Source organism: Vicugna pacos, chromosome 10 (genome assembly GCF_048564905.1).
Source record: "Vicugna pacos chromosome 10, VicPac4, whole genome shotgun sequence".
Classification (NCBI taxonomy): domain Eukaryota; kingdom Metazoa; phylum Chordata; class Mammalia; order Artiodactyla; family Camelidae; genus Vicugna; species Vicugna pacos.
The window spans coordinates 38,735,553-38,749,724 of NC_132996.1; the positions used below are offsets into that span (position 1 = coordinate 38,735,553).

General features: G+C 36.7%; 1 protein-coding gene across 11 annotated transcripts in view; it reads right to left on the reverse strand.

Annotated features, from left to right (window-relative positions):
* Window positions 1–14,172, reverse strand: part of SOX6 (SRY-box transcription factor 6) — a 626,002-nt gene that overhangs the window by 549,932 nt on the left and 61,898 nt on the right. The window contains exons 5-6 of one of the 11 annotated variants that reach the window (XM_072969572.1): window positions 12,042–12,234; window positions 11,111–11,253 (exon numbers count right to left, since the gene is read on the reverse strand). The exons of 8 other annotated variants lie outside the window; for them this stretch is intronic. The gene's annotated coding sequence lies outside the window, so the exon portion shown is untranslated. Of the gene's footprint in view, window positions 1–4,864; window positions 4,977–11,110; window positions 11,254–12,041; window positions 12,235–14,172 lie in introns of all 11 variants that reach the window. 2 more of the 11 variants (XM_072969574.1, XM_072969577.1) reach the window with 2 other exon arrangements.

Sequence of the window (14,172 nt, forward strand, 5' to 3'; positions counted from 1 at the left end):
CAGATTTTCAGTGACTGGCTACATATTTCAGAGGGATCCTGTACCAGGAGAGTATTTTCTGGAAACTATGCTTTTCCTCCTTGACTTGACTCATCATACACTTACCCTGCTTTCCCATTTACTCTTCTAATTTCAGTGGTCTCCAAAGTGAGCTCACACATCCTAGGAGTACACTATATAAATATACTTTTTATTTTTTTAAAAAGTGAGAAAAATTAATCCTTACTTAAATTTAAATACAAAATATCAAGCATTAATGTTATATCCTGTACCAGAGGAAAAAGAGGAGACCGATTATTGATAATATTATCTGGTTTTTAACTACATTAGCCCTGAACAAATGCTCAAGTGGCTTAAAAAGACCCTTCCAAAGAAACCACAGTTTGAGGAACACGTTAATAATATATACCTTAGTGACCCTAATACCATGACCCTCATACCGTGACCAAACTAACATTTGTACCATAGTGGCATAGATCTTTAGCAGCCACAGTACAGGACAGTTCGAGCAGATCTCACAAGAAATAGGTCAAGAGTTTTTTAACTTATCAAAAAGAAAATTTGATATAGATTTTTGTCTAGTACCATTAACAGTGTACTTTGAGATGTTAAATAATAATATGAAGACTTTGCAATCAGTAAGGCATTTAAAAACAAAGTATACAGATATAATTTTTTATACTTGCCGTAATTTCTCCAATAACATTTAAAAATTATACAATACTCAATCCAATGGTTTACAAAATTTTCCCAAACAATGTTAAGTGTTTAGAAACCTCTCCTGAAGCTCCTTAATTACAAAAGACAAAAAGCCACATGCTACTAGAAAAGTTCTTGTTCTTCCTGCTTATATTATAATAATAACTAAAATAACACAGAGAAAACAATATGGTCACAAATTTAAATACATTTCCTGGCTAAAATGTCAGAGCTGCCACAATGCACATCCCTGGGTAAGCAATTACCTAGAATGCAATGTGAACAATGTCCTCATGGGCTGTACAGTGAGTAGTGCCACAAACAATTTTGGAAGTTGCTTAGTAAAAATAGCTAAAGATTTGAAAAAGAAATGTCTGTCATGTAGAATGTTTGCTCTTCAGATAATGAATGTACAAATTTTTGAACATGCCTCAGTTTACAATCTTTGATAGGCAAAGTGCTACTTTTGAGTGAGCCACCAAAATATGTACCAAAGAAGATATAATCTCAACAGTGTTACCTTTTTAAATAAAAGTAACTTTTAGGGAAAAGTGACTAAGTATAACTACTGGTGAAGTGATTGCCTTTGGCAGAAGTAAAGGAAAAAAAATTGGGGATAAGATTACAGAGATAGCACCATGGACTTCACTAACTACATCATTCATAGCCAAAAAATTTCAGCACAATGTTAAAGCCAAGTGCTACATGATGATGCAATTACTTTTTAAAATAGACCTGTAAAACACAGTAAAATCTTTAGAATGCTTTGAAATCAGATGAGGAATAACCATTAGAATTGTCTGCACCATCCACACATTCCACTGCTTATCTCATGGCAAAGATTCCAAACTTAAGGATAAGGAACAAAAAAACTAGAGTACTAAATGTTTTGACCCTTCATGTGATGACAAGCAGCTGTGTGTGTGTGTGTTATCAAATAGCTAGGCTAGACTAGATGTATAGATACATACATACATACACATATACAAACATACACACTATCAAACAAACTTAATCTGTCTCTTCAAGGTGAAGGTGGTATTTTATCAAATAAGAAAGTAAATGATTTTCAAAACAGATACATGCCATGAAAAAGTATTTTTGAAAACATATGTTTGGAAATGATTCCAACATAGTGTGATTTTTGTTACCAAAAATTCTATGTCTATCGCCTACAAAAACTCTCATCTGTTTTCAATTTAAAAATTAGGAACAGAATATTCTAACCTGTTTAAGGATGTTCCAAAGAGTTTCAATGTGTTTTTGAGCCCATTTGTTAAAAATATGAACCTCATTGGAAAAATAACTGAATGCTGTCAGGGAAAATAGAGATTTACTAGGCACATTTTAACAAACTTTTTGCACATTTTATGCAAAGAATTAATAAATCAGTATCACATTTCATTAAGGGCAAACAATGATGTACTTCTTCCATTTGGATCTACTTTTCCTTCTGAGGTATCAGTTTCAGCTGTGGCAGCATTAAAACCATGTAGCAAAGAAAACTGAACTTAGAACCAAACCTTTAAATCACTTCATCACAAAGTGTTAAACCAAGACTTTTAAAAATAACAAAGCATATTAAAGTATAGGGTTTGGGGACCACAGTTTTAAAATATTATTTATTCTATCTATACCTCTTCCTTTTTAATATCTATTTATGAATGTCTTATAGCATATACTAGCACAATAGTACATGTATATACTTTTAAATAAATATGGACATGTATCAGGGCACATGCTCAGAAGTATTTTGCTGATGGCATGCTCTATCCAAAAAATTTGAAGACCACTATTCTATTATAGTCAGAATTTCTCTCAAATAAGTCTTAAAATTATTTTGCCAAGGAGAATTCTCCAGCCTCACCCTTACCAACAATACACTCCAGTTGCCCTTTAGGCTATCCCAGCCACCTAAGATTTCTATTTCCTTCTCTCCTTAAACATCCTAAGTTATGTTCCTTTCACCTCAGCTACTGAAAATGCTACATTTACCTCAATCAAGCAGGGAGGATAACAACTACTGCTACTATGTGATGACATTCAAACATTTTATTAATAATCAAAAGTTATCTACTTTTAAGATGTAATAGCAATGTTCTTATTTAACATTAAATGGAGACTTCATTTGAAACAATTTAAGATGACCAAATGATTTAATTCCCCTCCTATTAAATTTAATAAAATTGTATTTCTGTTTTAAATCATCTCAGCTATAATCTGTTAAATAAGCAAAACTAAAAATTGTGTAATCATAGCCTCACAAAATTTAAAGGACATTGATACAAATGTCCTATGTTTTTAATAGCATGCATAGATCAAAACAGAAGAAGAAAATAATCCAAAGATGTGAAACTGATATTAAGAAAACTCAAAAGAAAAAATTAGCATACAATATGAAGGCATAGACATTTCCACATACTGTATTCGCACAGCTCCTGATGAGTTTTCCGTGTGGACATAACGAAGAAGTTAAACACAAAACTTCACAACTATGACATAACTAATTATGATGAGTGCTTTGGAAAAGGTCCCAAGGTGTCATAATTAAAAGCTGAGCTATTTCTCATTCTTTCCTCGTTATGCCATACATAAGAATTAATAGTCACCAAGTTCACTAGTCCCACCCAGTTTAGGCTGCTATATATATTTCCTTAGAGAAAATAAGCCTGTTACAAAATAAGATACAATTTAAAACACATAAATATTCAGAGTACATAACCCTACTTTCGCATACCTGTAAATCATACACTTTGTACAAAAAGTACAAATGGAAGCATTCTCTGGAACTATTGTCTGTAAAAGTTTACAGGGTCTAACCTCAGAAAAGCTGAAAATTTCTTTTAATAATGCCTCAGAATATTGTATTTAAAAATAAAATTAAATATAACATGCAAATTTAATTATTCCAAGATTAAAATTCTTTTTAAACCTCAATATACCTATCTTCAATATGCATCTTTGTAGTGGGAAAGGACTATGGCTAAGAAATTTTAAAATAGTCCAATTTTTCTCCAGTGCTTATTTAGATCCTCAGACTCAAGAATAAAAAATGTTCTTGAGACTCAGTTAACTAATATGCTGTGTTCTAGGTTAATTAAACTTTGTTCAGTTGCTATATTACTTCAGCTTTGATTTTTTTTTTTTGGCTTGGGTTTTTGCTTCTTATTAAAGAACTCAACTGAAAGTCCTGAAGGAAAATGCTCTTAAAAGCATCATAACTAATTTAATATGGCTAAAGGGATGTTTTTAAACTGTTTTATAGAATTTTCACATATTTGTTCCCCTTCTTTACTCAGCTTCAGAGCCTTTCTTTTTAATAGAGAGATTTCATCATATTTTTCATGGCATTATCAACACTTTGAGTCTACAGCATGGCAAAGCAGAGGTAAGGAAAACAATAAGTTAAGGCCATTGGAAATCAGGGCCGTAACTTCTCCAGCCTATGTGACCATAAAGCCCTTTTCAGAAAATGATTATGTCACAAAATCATACAAGCTGCAAAATCTCCATAGGTGTATTTAATATGGAGAAACAAGTTATTAAATACCAGAAAATTTCCAGACTCAAAACAGAAAGAAGACTTTTTGGCTCAGAGAAAAAGTATTCAAAAAGTTATTAGAAAACATGAGATCCCAGATTACAAAACTAAAAAGGGTGGATTTAGAATCCCTATTTGAAAGTTATCAAGAGTAAAGAGAGGTTGTTGCTGCGACTGCTAATTCTGCTATTACTACTGCTTCATCATCATCATTGTATAATAATAATTTGTATTTCTTCCAAAAAATTTGAATCACTCTGAGGATTAAGTTATTTTCACATTATCCCTCAATAAAAATAGTTATGGAATATACCAACTTTACAGTTGGAAAAATTTAATCATAAATGTGAGACACCTAAAGACCTATAACAAAAAAGGAAAACTCAAAAATAACACCCAGATCAAAAATAAATAAATAAATAGCACTCAGACCTAAAAATTTCCAGATACTGCCCCTTTTCTAAGACCATGCTTTCCAATTGAAAAAAAAAGTTTCTTACAGTGCAAGATACAAGATTTTCTTAATTCATGGTCCAGATCATCAGTTCATATATTAATAAGCCACTTATTTTAATTTTCATGCTTAATGGTCATATTTGAAGGAAGCAAAAAACTTCTCTGTACCTTAAGATGTACTCACAATGTCCCTGACCACAAAACTGAGCCAAGAAAGAGAAGTGCAGAGGTTAAGGTGCTGGCTTATGGTCACTTCACATTCATGATAGACATGGCCTTTCTAGGATCAGAAAGACACAAATATGAGACATTTTGGTATCAGACTTACAGAATAGTCAATAATAGTATCAAATGTTTCCCCCATGTCCAATGCTCTTCAGGATGTTACTTCCAATAATCTACTCTTAATTATCCTTCAAGTCACATCTCAAAGGCCATGTCCTACTAGAAGCCTTCCTTGACAGTTACTTCTGCTCTTACACGTATTTCCATTATAGCAACTAGTACACTGCATAGAATTATCTAAATTTATACCTCCTCACTAGGATCATGCATTTTCATCTTTGAAACCATGTAGTCAAGTGGTTCTCACCTTTTCATCATCAAGGATCCCTTTATTAGTCCTCCCTCATAAATCTCATATTTTGAAAAACAGCTGTCTCTCAAACTAGTCATACTTATTATATAATAATTAAATTAGTTCCTAATTTTTTAGTTAGCAAATACATATATAAACTGACATTTAATGCTGCTGATCAATGTGGTATTATTCATTTACATTTGGTTTATGGAAAATGCAGCATTGGTTTGGCTCTGGAAATGAATATGAAGATAAAATAAACGAGCACTGAGATTATACAGCAGAGAATGGAGGAAAAAAGAAGGCCAGAAAAGCCAGCCCTAATTTATGACACACAAGCTTTGTTTGTAATGAATAATATCCTGAAGCAAAACCCAGTTGAAACATTTATTTATATTAAGTAGGAAGTTAGACAGTACGACTGGTAAGGTTATCTACTCTGTATACCTTTTATTGAATGAGGCAATGAATATGAAAGCACTTTGAAAACTGAGTTCTATAAAACATAAGAAAATTAAGAGTGCTTTTCATGCCAAGGTTCTTCTACTGATCACATAACTATTGTCAATTAATCCTAACACAGTTGTCCAGAATTGTTCTATGCACTTCTAAATACATTATCTTCAAACTTAATCTTCCCAACAACCCTATCTGATAAATTTTATCACAATCCTCAATTTAAAATTAGGAAATTGAGGGAGAGGGTATAGCTCAGTGGTAGAGTGCATGCTTAGCATGGCCCGGGTCCTGGGTTCAATTCCCGGTACCTCCATTAAATTAATAAACCTAATTACCTTCCCCCCAAAGAAAAACAAAAAATAATAAATAAATAATACATGAAAACATAAAAATTTAAAAAAAATAAATAAAAGTTCCTAAAATTAGGAAATTGAGACTTAAAGAGGTTGCATAACTTTTCTAAGGTCACATAACTAGTTTAGGAAATAAGACTTCAAAGGAAAGATTCAAGAAATAAAAATTGATAGTTTAATTTTGGTTTTTTTCACATGCAGGTCTATCATTCAAATGAAGAATATGTTTCCATTTTTCCTGAAAATCAGACCAAAAGAAAGCAGATTAAGATGTACATACCTGACATAAAGAACTTCCCAATATTAACTACTGAAACATATAACCAAAGATTATAAAATCTCTTCTTTGCTTGCTTTCCAAAAAAGAGAGCTTCTTAACTGATTACAGCGGATAAATACACCCCTGGAAGGAGGATAACAGATGAAATGACCTTTTAAATTCTCTTCTAGTCCTTAGAATTGGAATATTCTCAAGTTTGAGAGCCAGACATCCAAACTCTACATTTAGTCCCTACTCTGTCCCAAGTCTGCCAGACTACTAATGAATTCTTCTTTCTAGGAAAGGAAGAAAGGAACATACATTGCTGGAAAGATTTCATATAAGAGAAAAAGAAACCGATTATATAATTTGCCAAAGATTACATAACAAATATGTAGTAAAGCTGAATTGGGATGCCCTATCTGTACAATTCTAAGTACAGCACCACACCAATGTAATAAATAACATGTATTAAATATCTGTTTTATACCAAGCCCTGAGCTTAGTGCTTTGTGTTTTACATTTATTTATCTTATTTAATCTTCACAATAACCTTATGATGTAGATATTATTATTACTCCCATTTTTGAGATGAAGAAATGGAGAGTTAGAGATGAATACACTGGGGGTAGATGGGGTGTCTGAGCTCTCCTACATAGAAGGTTATTGCCCGTGGAGATACCTGAAGATACTTCTGAAAAAATGACAACATTCCTGCTCTTTGATATTCTTTTCCAAGGAAGAACAATGAACTATTCTCCCCTAGTTAGGAGGATTCTTCTCCACTTTTACCAAAGACCTGCTTAGCACCATGACAACTGTGCCTAAATTTCCCACCCATCAAATATTAAAAATCTTCAATAGAAGAGAGATGCCTTAAAAAGTAAAAACTTGTGACTTCAAAAATGGCCTTCAGGATGCCTAGAACTTAGTGCTCAATCACACTACACAATGATCTGTTTGTAAAGTATAAAAGGAAATGAGTTCCATTTGAAATCTATGCTTGTCATTTGTTTTTATCTGTTGCATTTTCATTTTTCCACATATTGTGCTTGTGTAGCCGTGGAAAGTAAAGCATCTTTAATTTTCTTTGTCTAATTTTAAAGAACTACTTTTCAAAGAAGCAAAGAGATTGTTCTCAGTGAAGTCAAAATCACAAATAGCACTAAAGTCCCTTTTTGCATTTGAATGGATATATTAAAGATAGACAATTCAATTCGCCTCTTTAAGATGACTAGAAACAACAAATTATTGAAGATAGCAGGGATAATAGATCATTTAAAGATTTATCTTGTGAGATTTTCAGAGGAGAAAGAGATCAAGCGAGAACTTGAAAGAATATAAAATGTTTGCATAGACACTAATATGCACATCATATAAAGTACTTTGAATTTACCTTATATTTATTATGCTTATTTATACATATCATCACTGAAAAGCATCAAATCAATATACTTAAGTAATTTTGATTCAAAATCGTTCAAAACACAAAAACTCTTAAAGGATTTCATATTATCGTATTAGGCTTCTTCAATACATGGTGCTTCAATCAAGAGAAATCTTAAAAGATAAATCTAAAAGGCTTTACAGACTAGGCGAGCTTAGTAAATAAAATATACTAGTGAATCCCTCGCCACATGCATAGAGAGAGAGCAAATATGGAAATAGAAAATCTAGAAAATTACAGAGCAGCGAATTCAAGTTAGTTACCAAAGATGCGAAATTTTCTAAAATATATAAAATATTGGACTACCAGTTGTTAGATTTTTTTATTTCACTATTCTGTCCCCAGATAGTCACAGGTTATGATGCTAACCCAGTTCTTTATAAATAAAATCAAACATCTCCCTATAAAATGCAAAGAGATAACTCTTCAGATAAATATAAAGTATTCTATCGTTTTAAATAATTGTTTTTCACCTGAAGTAGTCTGAAAGAGAATAGCACTGTGCATTTTCATGCTATTAAAAGGTAAAGAAGAACATTTCAGAATTCTTTAAACATTTTGAAAAGTAATTTATTCCAATATTATGCAATGTGCAAATTAGTGAGAATTACTAAATATATTACCATCATAAAGTAAAAATAACTGGGTAGTTGATTTTTTTAATGGAGTTTATTAGTTTACAATAGATTACAGCATCTACAATTAACCTCAGAAAATAATTTACATCTTTACTAAAGATGAAAGTTTTTTTGAGTGAATAGTAAAATATGGGTGATATATAAAGGGTCTTAAAGGAGCAAGAAGAGATTCTGAATATAAACAAGCCATCATTCTGGTAAAAGGAAATACAAACAAGTAGAATAAAAATAGTTGATGCACAAAAGCCATAATGAGGGGGTAGCTCAAAAAATAACTTCTACTTTGAATGGTTTGGATGAAATACAAATTATCCACAGAAAAGTGTGGACTAGCATAAATGTTTGTACAAAATTATAAGTGTATTTCAAGAAGTATGCGAGAAGCAACTGCCTGCATGATGCACAAGGTCCCGGCAATGCTCTGCTTAAGTGCTAGTGCACAGAGTCCAAACCACTGCATTTTAATTACCATGCAGCCTCAGATATATTGCCTTTGATATGGAAATGTTCTTGTTCTCTCATCTTCACATATGGTCTCATGCACAGAAATCTTTATCTGATTCATAAAAAATAAACTAGAATCCAATCTCAACACCTGACCTCAGTGCTTAGAAGTTTTTTACTAAGCATGGTGTCACTATAAAAAGAATGGCTAATATTAGTGTAAAGTTGGATATTTTGAACAATGATATGAAGGATTTGCAGTTAAGCACGAATCAATACTGCTTCTCTGAGGCTTTAGGGTTTCGCGGTCCCTTTCTTGAGACTATCACAGATTTGAGGAAAAACAGACCAGCACTCGTTTTTGGAGGTGAGAGAGTCCATAGTAGGTTTAAATGATATTCCATCTTACAACTTACACTTACACTCTCAATTGATATTTTTATCTAAATCATGACAATGGTTATTTAAATTTGAAAAGCTCTACCAAAAATCCTAACACAGAGTTAAAATTATTTCCAGTTTGACTAAATGTCTAAACAAAACAATTAGTTGAAAAGCTTTTACCCTCTTCCACAGAATAAGGAAAATAAAAATTCTTCCTATAAATGAATAATGAATACATAACAACAGAATGATGAAAGTTTCTGATATAACTATTACCAGAACAATTAGTTTTCAGATCACAGTTGAAGAACTTCAAGTGAAAAGGATATGTTATACATTTAAAATGGGCTTACATCTAATAAAAAATTGCTTTTCATTGACTATACCTGAGTGCCAGTTTGTTTTTGCTTTTGCTTTACTTAAGTATGTTGATATTCAGAGTACAATCAGTAGAAAATATGGAGTTAGGATAAAGACATAAACTGTTCAATATATTATTATCCTTGTTAGGAAAAATAATAGGGGAGAGCCGTATTTCTTAAACAAGAAGCAATCCAAATGCAAAGATAGTCCATTTTCTGCTCTTAAAAACAATGAATATTTGTTCGTTTTTAGCAAGTTTTTATAATCTGTTCTTATTCAATCTATATACCTACATAACTTGATAATTCTGAAATAACCTAGATTAATTTTTTTAAAAAACAGTAATTTGACCCATCTAACCTCATGACAGCAGATAATACGTCCCATCTGCAAATCATCTCGCTGCATGTTATCTGTGTTTTATCATTTCTAGTACCTGTCTGTGCCTGATATGGTACTCTCAGACACATTAGCTTGATGGAATGTTTCACTTGACTTCAAAAACACCAATTGATATATATGCACCCCTTAGCCAAATTTAAACAAATAGCTTAGATCAACCAAAATTGTAGCTGTACTGTACTCCCCTTTTGTAGAATGCTGCTTGTAAATAGTTAAAAGGTATATATGAATTCTCTCACTAACAAGAGAATTCTTCCAGAGATATACAATATAATACTGAAAAGTATAGAAAATATTAAAAGGGTTAAAGCCAATGTATATTAAACTTTGTTAAAAGAAAATTCATTTATTCCTAGTGTACTAATTGAAAGAGGATTATTTAAAACATCACTAATTTCTTCAATATATGATGGATATGTGTAAAAATTTCATCAATGACCAATAACAACAATTCTTAAAAGGAGTCAAATAGACATAAAATCTCAATAATGCCACCAAAATTTATCATTAATGTATGTAAAATGATATATTTAAAGCCTTATAAGAGAAAGATTTACTAGCTATGTTAACTTATTTTAAGTATGTTTTCCCTTACTAAGAAAAATATCTGTTGCTTCCTACTACTAATAAAAAATGTACGGCAGACAATATACCTACTAAATGTCATTTCTTCTAGGTATTCAGTTACTGAATCTACTATAGAATCAACTTAAGGTATAGGTATTAATATTGCTTTATTATTAGTGTTTGTTACATTCATCTTTCTTTATAGTATAATATTGAGTGTTGTGGTTATACAATGTACTATAGGAGTTTGTATCATGCTCCATAATAATTTCTTGCATTTAAAAAAATACACATACATAAAATTCTTTTTCATTATTTCCAAAATAAAAACTAAGAACAACAATAAAAGGATAAACAATAAACAAAAAACTATCTAGCTTTGCCACTGTAAATAAAGGACTATGGTGGGAGAGCAAAGGAAAAAGGAGGTGCTGGTGGTACAAGAGAAAAGCAACAGAGGGTATCAGTTTGCCTAAAGAATTAATGACCTAGCACTTGTCTAGATCCTGGTAACTTACTGCCTTTGGTCATGAAGTATATCTAAGTGTGGTACATATTTGCTTGCTTTCAGTCTGAAGGATTTTTTTTTTTTTGGTTGGTGGTGGTGGTTGTTCTTGTTTTAGAAGGGAACAATCTCTCTTGATTTATGAGGTTTTCAAAACTGTAGGAGAAAATAATTTACATGTTATTTGGCCTAAAGCCCACGTACTCACATATGTGTATTCAGGAATATACACTCAAATATACATGGACAGTACATTTATGGTCTGGTAGAGTAAAAAAAAAATCAATCACAACTTTTCCCCTCCTAAAAGAAAATGAAATATTTCATAGATTCAATTAAAAGCAAATGCAACTAAATAAACGGTGTCCCCACTTCCCACCAGAAAGGTGCACTCTTGCTGCCATAGAAAAGCTAGTCCTACCCCACTAAATTTGTGGAGAGTTTAGGATGTTTGCCTATTTGTTTGTTTTCAAATAGAGAATCTTCTAGTAGGTATCAGGAATATCTGAGTGGCCTAGAAACAAGGGGAGGAGGGAGGCGGATGAAAGTGCCTAATGCTGAGTGTTGAATTCCACGGTGACTGCACCGGGTGACAGAGGGAAGGTCATGTTCATGACTGCAGAAATCTGGTCTCCACCAGAGTGCAAACTAAAGCTAACCTGAGGCTAGGGTCTGGGAAGCTAGGTAGGAAGCTCAAACAACAATCTGGATACAGATAGAGAAGACAAGGCACTGCTCCTAATAATCCCATAGTGAAAAGAGACAGGGAAAGACAGCAGATCTTCCCAGGTTCGCCCCACAGTGAACACTAGCAGCCCCAAGTGGCTAGGCCTGGAGGGGCCTGCAATTAGGGCACAGACAGTAATTTGCTGAAACTTCTGGGGTGAGTGTGGGAGGGTGCACAGAGACAGGTGAACAGTCCAACAAGAAGCTGAAGCTCCTACCAAAGCCGGGATACAATGCCAAGTCTGAGCTGGTCCTACTGGGTTCTCGCAGATAGAAAGCCATTCGCAGCCCTCCCCCATGGGCGGGGTGTGGAGAGTAGGTATATTGCCAGATTTACTCTGCATCCCCTTTCTTCACTCAGTCTGCGCCCTGCCGCTAGTGTCCGGTTTGCCCATCTAAGCAGTAGTCTGCCTTCAACCAAAAATAAAGAGAGAATCAGGAAAAGAAAGGGAAAATGAGAGAAAAATCAAAGACAAGGCTACATTGTCACAGTCTTCCCTGGTGCCAGGGCCTCCCGGGGCTGTCCTGGCTGGTTCGGCCCTCCCTCCGGAATCCTGCAGCCCAGAACCGAGCTGAGTGGACCAGGTCCGCCAAACTCGTGCCTATGGGCCTCGGGGACGAGGTGCTGAGTGCGCAGGCTAATTATACATGTGACATTTGGGCAGCCGACTGTCCAGTGACACCTTACCTTATGAGGAAACGTCAACCCCAGCAACTGTTCAAAACAAAATGCCATCGCGGGATCAGCTTCGCCGGCTCTTGGCCGGTTCGGGATTGCTTTTCCCACAGCCTCTCGCACTCAGCGCAAGAATGTGGCCTGGGGAGGCCAGTAGTGAGCGGGCAGACCGGCGGGGGGTGGGGGGGGGACAGGCGGGGCGGTCTTTGCCAGGTGTCCGTCCTGTCCCCCCTCGCCGTGGACCAGCTCGCAGACCCGACCACTTGACCTTTTTATTCACTAAACCCACCTCCTAGAAATAGACTGGGCGGGGCTGTGTCTGTTCTCCTCGGGACCCGAGGAGAAACCTGGGCATGTGACTATAAAGGGCATAAGGGAGGAGACCCTAGGGAGGCGGGGAGAGGGGGCTCTCTCACATCCCGACTCCATTGGGTTGTTGGTTGGGCTGCCCGGCCAGGATCAAAAACCCGGCAGCAGGAGTGCGCGCCGCGGTCAAGCGCCCCGGACATGGACGTCATCTGAGCGCCCCATTGACAGTGCAGCGGGAGGTCCCGAGCCCAGCCCAGTCTGCCGCAGCGACGGCTTTGGGCCATCTCGAGACCGAAACTCCAAGCACGGCCCTCAGAGGAGGTCATACACAGAGAAGCAGCCGGGGACAACCCATCTTGCTAAGAGCCCAGCCCCGCCAGCACAGTCGAAGACTTATTTTTAGTCCCCAAATAGGAGCAGCATTCAATATCTGGCAATTCATACAAACAAACGTTTTCAAACTTGGTCAGCCTAAGACAGCTTTTATTTAAAAAAAACAAAAACCCTCAAAACACGCCAGCAACAACCACCTTTTATCTATTCCAAACACCAATTCTCTTTTTATCTTAAAGCTCCGCGGAGCGCCCGGGAAACGGAGCTAATCTGTCCTCCGCAGCCCCGGGCCGCTCCTCTTGGTGCCCGAGCAACCCCAGCAACCTTTGCATAAGCCCCTTCCCTTTTCTGACCGGCCCTTTAAGGGAGAAGAAAGCAGCTCCCCCTGGGAGCGGCCAGACTCGGGCTGGGCCCCGGACGGGTGGCAGCACCGCCCCCGGGCCTGGGCCGAGCCCCAGAGCGGCGGATCTCGGCCGGTCTGCGGAGAGGGCAGCGGGAGGCCGGGGCCGGGCAGGGCGCCGAGAAGGACGGAGGGCGCCGGCGGGGCTCTGGGACTCCGGGTGGGAGAGCGCGGGGTGGGGAAGGAACGTGCGGGCGACCATGCGCCTGCCGCGCGACTCCGACGCCGAGCCCACGCGGGGCAGGACTGAGCGGACCCCTCACACACGCCCCCGCCGGCCCGGCACCACTGCCCGAGCGTCCGGGAAAAGAGGGCCACGGATTAGCACTTAGGTTTCGGATTGTCTTGGAGTTCGGTTTGCTTATTCCTAAAAAGATCAAAAAGTCAAGTCCAAAAATGGGGGGAGGGGGAGGAAGCGAGATAGCGGAGGGAACTGGAAGCAACTCCCGCAGGGTCCCGGGAAAGTTGCAGCGGAGCGGCGGTGGGGTGGGGTGGGGTGGGAGTGGGAGGAGGGAGCGTACGGGTTTTCTAGCGACCCGGGTTTTCTTTATTAACTCCTCCGGGTAAACTTCAACCGGGCGGAGAGCGCGGCGGAGATCCTCGACTCTCGCCCGCCCTCGGCCAGCGTCAA